Genomic DNA, 8,949 nt, shown 5'->3' with positions numbered 1-8,949 from the left:
TCGGGACACGTATAAGCACTACATATCAGCTTACTGCTTCTGGTGTAGGTAATACCCACGTTGCCATTCGCAGCGTTACCCAACCGTAAACAACTGCTTATATAAGACATATGCGGCTCTTCAACATATATATGTGTGCGTATAAAATTTATACAAATCTTTAGTGCCATTTTGTAACTTGTCGTTCAGTAAAAAAAGTTACGCCACAGTCACCTACCCGCCGCATGCTTCGCATAACATCCACTCCCACGGTACGTGGGATCTGCCGAATTTTTTTCACTTTAGTTAGAATAATGCTATTTCAGTCTCTGGTTAATACATCTACCGGTTTGACCTGCACACGTCTTTTCACACGAAAGCGGAATGGCATAAACATCCTTGTCAGTACAGGTCACAAAAAGCTTTCGATGGCGAATATCACATGCGTTCTCCTTGCTTCTCTCTCAATTAACTTGTTGACATAACTTGTGTAGAAGATCGGTAGCGCGAAACACCACGTCCGCCCTCTACTTTCCCGCAATTCTTCGGAGTATACCCAGCAATTCGGGACATCGCTTTTAGTTCGCCGTTTTTCACACCACGTGGCGTACAGACCTTGGAGATTCAAAATTCGCGCGATGACGCCGACAGCGTAGCGCCCACAAAGACAGACGACAATATCGGCTTTCACCACCGAGCGCGAACCGGCAATCGCCGACGTGTAATGACAACGCATACGCTCTAAAAACTGCAACTCCTGCAATGAGAGTTAAAGAGCTGTGTTACTCCCGCAGATCTCATTATGCTCTCTCTAGAGGGAGGCGCTTTGCTCTCTTTTTACAGGACGAGTGAAAAGTCCTTTCACTCCTCCTGGCGAGACAGAGTAAAGTGCCTGTTCCACTCCTGCATCCCACGAGAGAGTGAAAGGTTGTTTTACTCTCTTGCCATATAAGAGCTTGTTTCACAGCTTGTTCTAGTCTTGCACCTCTCCAAATATAGGGAGCTGTAAAGAAACGTTCGCGCACTATAATATCTTTGGCAGTAGCTCAATCGATGAAGTGACGGCGATACATTCCTCGTCAACTTATCGCAACGAAAACCGCTGACATGCACAAAGAATCCGCGATCATAAATGCACGCGATTATGTTCACACGTAAGCACACTCTGACTAAGGTACTAGTTATACACTGACTAGAGGCGGCGCGCCGCAGCGTACGCAACAAAATGCTGTGGACAGAAAGACCGACAAAGAAAGAAAAGAAAAAAAAGGGCAGGGGGACTCTTAGGTTTCGCCTTTAAAACGCGACCTCGATATTCGTACACACGCATGCACACAGAGACACACACACTATCGCCTTTTCAATCGCTAGCTTGCCGTCGCTTCTCGGTGGAGACGTATACACAGTGCCGCAAGGAAAGCCAAAGTGCAAACGCCCTCGAATTTTCGCTTACGACCAGAGCTGCTTTTTCGCTCAGAGCCAATGACGCCGCCGACACCGGAATTTCTGCGAAACGAGCTCTATGACGCTGTCGCGTTAAAAAAATATAAACGCGACTTCCTTCAAGCGGCCACTAAACGAAAGGGCTGGTAAGGCTCGTTCACACCGGCGACTAGCAACGGTCGCGCGACTAAGTTAGTCGCAAAGCGACTGGTCGCAAACGGTCGCAAATGGCCGTTTTGGTCGCAAAGTGACCGCTTTGGCTCAGTCGTTCGTTGCTCGATTTTTCAGTCGCGCTACTGCAGTCACAAACCTCTGAACCAATCAGATGCGCAGGAACAGGACATCAGCCTATTTTACGGGGCAACGGCAATGCAAGCTGTATACGAGCAGACATGAATTCTATATGTCGACGCATATAGGTCGCACGCAGGCAAGATTGACCTTGCGCAGGTGTGAACATCTGTCGCTTTGAGTCGCTTTTTGACCACCAGTCGTAAACGGTCGCGTGATCGTTGCTAGTCGCCGGTGTGAACGAGCCTTTACATGCGCCCCCGAGAGAGAACCACGATAACGCAACCTTATGACGCATGCGCGAGCGAGGAAAGAAAGGGAAAACGTACACACACACACCAGGAAAGGAGAAGCGCGCGTGCTAAAGCCGAAGTCTCGCCATCGCCCCGGTCGCCCGTCGCTGTTCGCTGCCTTGGTCATTTTCTTCCGTTCCGGTCATCGAAGTTTCCTAACTGCTCAGCTGGGTCGGCAGTGCGTGCCCGTGTCCCGTGTGTGCGCGACTGTGATCTCGACGTTGGACGTGAACGGCATTTAGCGAAGGCAGTTCAACATCCCCTACTATGAGCGTGTTGATTTCATGATGGTCTGGAAACTCGAGGGAGCTTGCACCTTAGTGTAGGCGTGTTCGGCCAGCACCTGGTTCGGTACATTCGGAAATGCGAACGGTAAGTGGTGCTTCTGCGTTCTCAGTTTCGCCTCGCTCAGGTGTGTAGTGCTGCACAGTGTGTCGCCTGGAAATACAATGAAAAGCAGAATAGAAAAGCATTACGCGCACATACGTGTGATGCCTGATGCGCGTTTTAAAGCTTTTGTGAAGGCACAGGCTTCGCAGGGCCAGTCTATCGAAGAGCGTGTACGCCTCAATAAAGACAATTTGTGCTATATAATTTCTTTGCTTGCCATAAAGCGTGAATGCGGCAGCGTGCTTTCAGGAAGTATACACAAGTGAGAGGCCGTGCATATCACTCCGTCATGAGTGCATTAAGGCTAACTTTTGTTTTCATTTGATTCAGTTGTAGTTGTCAGCCTCGCTGGTACGATGGTTGCGGTGCTTGGCTGCCGTCCTGAAAGTCGCGGCTTCGATCTCGGCCGCGGCGGTAGCATTTCGATGGAGGCGAAATGCTAAATGCCTGTGTACTCTGCGATGTCAGTGCGCGGTAAAGAAAAACAGATGGGCGAAACTTCCGGGGCCCTGCTTTGTGGCCTTCACTTTTTTAGAAAAACGCCTATTTTCATAATTCATATTCAAGAAAGCGCCCCTCTCCATGAGAATCGCTCCCCCCCCCCCCATGGCTACAGGCCTTGCGTACGCTATTCCAAAACTCTCTAATATTATTACGTGGGAATACTTTTCAATAAGGTCGAAGTCTGGGTCAGTTGGTACATGACGCTGAGGCAAAAACCAGTCAAAAAGACGCCGGACAAGGGGAAGAAGTGACACACACAAGGACTGGATAAGAATTTTGCATTGCGCACTTTGTTCGTGTCTAAGATAAAAAAACCGCATACCATAGGGTAATTACATCATTATGTTCCCTTACAAAAATGGACATTGACGGTCTTTAAACGTTTAACCAACGATCTACAAGCTTTAATGACGGGCTACGGACTTTCACGTTCTGTTAACATACCGTTAAAAGAAAGTTGATTTACTTTCGTCTAAAGACAATTTTTCTAAAGAAAGTTGCCTTACTTTAGTCTAAAGACAATTTCTCTAAAGCATGTGAAAATAATGTTTGTTAAAAAGATCTCAGTGGCGTAGCCATGGGAGGCGCGCTGGGGGTTTCAACAGCCCCCCCCCCCCCAATCATTGCAACTTTTATATTTTGCATGTATGTACGCGCCTCCCCCACCGGGCCCCCACGCCTGTGGCGTAACCAGGGGGGGGGGGCACATCGGGCCCGTGTCCCACCCCCTCGAATTTTTTTTTGCTCCCATGGGATAGTGCTCACAAAATGACACTCGACCACACTTACCTGCCCGGACCCCATGTCGGATTAAGGGCGTACACCCCCCCTCCCCCCCCCCAAACAAATTTCTGCCTACGCTACTGCCCCACGCACCGCAACTTTTACATTTTGCATTTTGTACGCGCTTATATACAAACAGACGTAAAGGTCGTTGAGCCCTCCCCCGCCACCCCTCCCTGAAAAAAAAGAAACTGTGGTATACGCCCTTGGTGACGGTCATGTTCTTCATTGTCATCAATTGTACATTCTGTTTGTGATTGTATATATATATATATATATATATATATATATATATATATATATATATATATATATATATGTATATATGCCCGGGGATCTATATATTAATGTATAATCGGTGCATGATATAATATTACAATGTACCTTCCACTCCTGTACGTAATAGCCATACAACAGGGCTGACAGTATTAATAAATGAAAATGAATGAGATGATCCATCAAAATGCGGCAGCCGCGACCAGGATTCGATCCCGTGAACTTCGGGTCAGCAGTCGAGCACCATGACCACTGGACCGTGGCGATACATATATCGTCTCAGATATGCACACACACACACACACACACACACACACACACACACACACACACACACACACACACACACACACACACACACACACACACACACACACACACACACACACACACACACACACACACACACACACACGCACGCACACACAAATTACGTGTAAAGTTTTCATGCACCGTGCTCAGACCCCCGAGTATTTTTTGTTCTCGTACCACTGTCTGAATAAAAGTTGTATTTGGTATCTATTTAGTTTGACATAAGGACTATCAATCGTTACATTAAAGTCTCGCGTGTATACGTGTGCACCAATTGAATAACTTTAATTCACAAGATATATACGTTTTGTAGCAATTATTAGCAATCTTGCTCACTTGTTCAAAATAACGTTCCCTGTAGCTGCACCAGACATTTCAAATTTCGCGCGCTTACATTCCAATTTTTCTCTTTTTTTTAGCGAAAGTCGAGATATTGTACGCATCAGATATATTTTGTATTTACATAAATGTTTTTGTTAATATTTGCAAGCAGAAATGAGTATTTTTAGTTAGGATTAAAAAATATTGGTTGACGTCTGCGGGACTGGAACCACTTTTGCTTGTTTGTTGCTCGTCGCGTCCATGCCGCCTCCCGAAGGGCCGAGTTTGAAGTCAAATTTTTCTCTTGTGTGAATGGTGCTTGCGCTCTGTGCTCGTGTTGTGGGTTCTGCCAGTGCTGCTTATTACGAAGACTCAAGCGAAGACCTGCTGCTTCATATCGTTGAGCCGTCGCCGAACGAAAACAGGTACGTGAACGTTGCTGCTGTCAGCGCTTTGTTAACACCGTGAGCGGGATAATAACGCTGTTAACTAAATTTTCCTTGACTAGTAGACGATAAGTGAGCTTTTGTGAACGTAGCAAGCCTGTTGGTGTGTATCATTTCATCAGGATCAAGACAACGTTGTGTGATGTTAAGTGCGGGCGAACTTTTTTTTTGTTTGCAGTGTAAAGCAAATGGGCGCATGCGCGGCTGTGTTTCGGCGGGCGATTTGAACAGAGTTGTGTTGGCGCTCTCCTCGGTCGGCAGTGGTGTTGGAAGGGGGGCTCCTGCTCGCGATGAATCACTGCTTTGGTTTAATAATTGTAAGGCGGGGACGGTGCCTGCGTGTAAGCGTCGACCGTGTCTAAAGCGCGTACGCTTGAGCATGTTGGTAATTCATGGTGAATTTTCTAGCGCACAAAACGAACAAGGTAGGAAAAGAATGATGCGGTGTCCGCGTTGTTTTTTTTTTCCCGTCCTCGTTCGTTTTGAGCGCTAAAAAACTGAACGTGTCTAAGAAAGTTCCATACGCTGCGCGTCCTCTTTTCAACAGCTACAGGATCGTTATGTGACTATTATCAGAGACGTGTTTTCCTTGCGTGTGACCAAACGTGTGCATGTGTATGCATCCGCAAAGGCACGTATTTACCGTGATGTTCGGGTTAATGCGTGTGTTTGCGCTTACGCTTAGGTGTTAATACAGCCAGTTTCGTTAAGTTCGGACCGACGTTTTAGTTCATCCGCAACATAGGTACCGATGGGTTGCCTGATGCGGCCGGCACCCGTGCCTGTTGAGCCGTTAGTTAAACTTGAACTGTAGTCGAACGGATCCTTGTCTATCTGTGGCCGAATAGCCGTATCTTAACTGTACAAGCGCTAGGTTGAGCATTAGTGCATGCGTTCGTGCACAATTTATTTGATTCTGCTTGTTTCCACCATACTTGGCTTTTATGATTTTGTTCTGGTTATTAAGAATTGTATGCGCGTCGCCCCGCTTTGGCGTTAAAACTTCGCTAAATACCTTTACGTCCTTTACGTGTACGAACATTATAAAACACAGTTTGTAGCACCACCTCCAATGACATTTTGTGATAGATGACAAGCCTAATGGTCTATCGGATATAGTAAATTCTCTAGGCATGCTTTACATATGTTAAAGGGGTCTGTGGTATGTGCAGCAAATGAATATTTTATTTATTGCTGAAAACTCAATAAAGTTATGCATACTTCACGGTACGCATGCATAAGTCATGCATGTGTTGCTGCTCAAATGTAAAATTAGACAGTGTATTTATGTGAGCACACAACAGATCTAGACTGCCTTTTTTCAAGCTGTTGGCATTGGAACAATTATACAACTTCAAACATCAGTTTCACCGAATGCTTATTGTGTATTGCTAAATTGCGGTCAGTAGCTTCCAGGATTCTGGGTGCCGGGGGTTGCTGAAGCTTGCATGCTTTATTGTGATGGCATGTGGTTCAAGATTGATGCCTTGTAAGTCTTAGCATTTCCGCCTTTTTTAGCCAACCAGAATCATTGAAACTAATGACCACAATTTGGCAGTACACAATAGTCATTTAGCGAAATGAATTTCTGACATTATATAATCGTCACATTGTGAGAAGGCTGAAGAAAGCTACATTAGCTACATTATTCACAAGTTAACACGTAATTTATTTTAGACGTTACCTGCAATGGATGCATGATGAATGTGCATACCGTCATGTATGTGCAGTGGTATTGTGCTTTTGTGCAATAAATAAAATTTCATATGATGCATATTGCATTGCATTCCCTTTAAGAAACACATTGTATGAGTATCATAGTATATCTACAGATATACAAATGTACCTGTGTGGATGCACTCATGCACACGTTTGGCCGCAGGAACAGAATTTGCCGATAGCAGCCAATGACATTACTCACACACAGAATTTAACTTTCAATTATGCGTGGTCAACACATACAGCTCACAGGGGGCATCTTCGCCTAAGAGCTGTAGCTTTGCGTTGGTGCATGAGTGAGCTAAAAGGGTAAAGTTCAGATTTTTCATATCAAATGTATAAAAAGTTCTGCCAGAATGCGCTTTTTGTTGCATTTATTCTTCAGCATGCCCTTTTTGCATTTATCATTGTGTGGAGTCAGATTTTACTGAATATGTTGGCCGTGCACTGCATTTGTACCCACACAGAACTAAGAAAATTCCAGCATGACGGGAGCATACTGTTATGTTACACTCTTGCTTGTGAAACTTTTGGTCATTACTCCTGTTTTTGTTTTAGGCTTCCGGGTATGAATCTACTAGAGAAGGAACACCGTGGCCCCACTTCTGTCGAAGGAACCAGAGTCGCCTGGGCAGCTGAAGATGGATTGTGCAACCAGCAGTGAACAGCTGTGATCTTGTAATGTGCAAGTGTATGAACAGTCACGTTAAGTTAATCTAACACCAATTACATTACCTTGTCAAATTTTGTGATTTTGTAATGCGCAAGTTTATACACAGTTACATAGAGTGAGCTGTAAATACGCCTTGGGCAAGTTTGTGATCATGCAGTTTGGCGGTGTTTACAGCACATGCGTTCGACAAATATTATCACTCTCTTACTTTTCTTTCCTTTTTTTCAGTTGTGTATGTGCACTGTCAACAGCGTCAATATGCTTTTTTAACTTCTGATGCCTCAAATGCAAATTTTTATGGTTCCAGTTTATGGTTCTTAACCAATATGTATGAGGGGAAGTCAAGAAGTAAAGGCACATTTGAGAAATGGTACACTTATTCTAATGATAGAAAACTGAAGCATACATTATTTTTTCTACATTACCTGCCTGCACTTCAACACACTTTGTGCAACGTTTCACAAGTTTCTTGATTCCGTCGGAAAAAAAAATTTTTTTTGGTTGCACCTGTAACCAATTTTGCACAGCATCATGTCTTCTGCGTCAGTAGCGAATCTTCTTCCCCCGAGTGCTTCTTTCAATGGTCCAAACGTATAAAAATCGCTTGGAGCCAGGTTTGGACTGTGTAGTGGGTGTTCCAGCAATTCAAAACCCAACTTCTTTATTGTTTGGCAGTCCTCTTGGCAGAATGTGGCCGAGCATTATCTTGCTTCAGGATGACACCGTTTCGCAGTTTTCCATGACATTTGGATCTGATTGAAGGTTTCAGTTTCGTTCGCAACACATCACAATAGTTCACACTGTTCACAGTTTTGCCTCTTGGGGTGAAGTGAACGGCTACGACACTGTCCTTGTTCCACAATAGTGTTAGCATAATCTTATGAGCTCATGGTTGACGTTCAAGTTCCTTAAATTCTGGTGATGACTGTTTCTAAATTATGCTCGCAGCTTTACCTTCCGGTTTGTGATGATGTACCCAAGTTTCATATACAGCAACAATTTGCTCTAAAAAAATTCCATCTCCCTCACAACGATAACGAGTCAAATGTTTACGAGAGAGATGTCCAAACTTTGTGCCTTATGCTGTGCTGATAATTCATTTGGGACTCACCTTGCACACACTTTAGAAAACTTTAGCCTGTTTTGTCAGATGGAATACGCTAAACCAAAACTGATATGTAAAGTATTGGCGATTTCGTCCACTGTGATTCGTCTGTTTTCCATCATGATACCCTGAAACGTCGGTGGCCTGCTCGATCTTTCTGTCACATAGTTATTCCATGTTCGACACACACTATCGATTCGGAGATCTTGCTTCGTGGTAAACAAATGTCACCATAATGTGCTTGCATTCGACGAATAATTTCTGCAGGTTTAACACTTTCCGCAGAGAAAAGTGAATCACTGCCCTCATTTCCTCCCTGGTGAAGATCGACAATGGGGCTGCCGTGCTTAACAGTCTGCTACACTCTGAATAAAGCAGGAATAAGAGTGACACATTCTAGAGAAGTGTTGCAGA

At 44.6% G+C, this 8,949-nt stretch overlaps 1 long non-coding RNA gene across 1 annotated transcript; it reads left to right on the top strand.

The window, feature by feature from the left end:
* Window positions 1-4,417: 4,417 nt before the first annotated feature.
* On the top strand, window positions 4,418-8,457 carry LOC119394575 (uncharacterized). The gene is made up of 2 exons (XR_005184189.1): window positions 4,418-5,017; window positions 7,316-8,457. It is a non-coding gene; the product is annotated as an uncharacterized LOC119394575 (long non-coding RNA).
* Window positions 8,458-8,949: the final 492 nt, after the last annotated feature.

This window comes from Rhipicephalus sanguineus, chromosome 5 (assembly GCF_013339695.2).
Source record: "Rhipicephalus sanguineus isolate Rsan-2018 chromosome 5, BIME_Rsan_1.4, whole genome shotgun sequence".
NCBI lineage: Eukaryota > Metazoa > Arthropoda > Arachnida > Ixodida > Ixodidae > Rhipicephalus > Rhipicephalus sanguineus.
The sequence above is the reverse complement of the archived record's forward strand: the minus strand, read 5'-3'. Positions and strand labels throughout refer to the sequence as shown.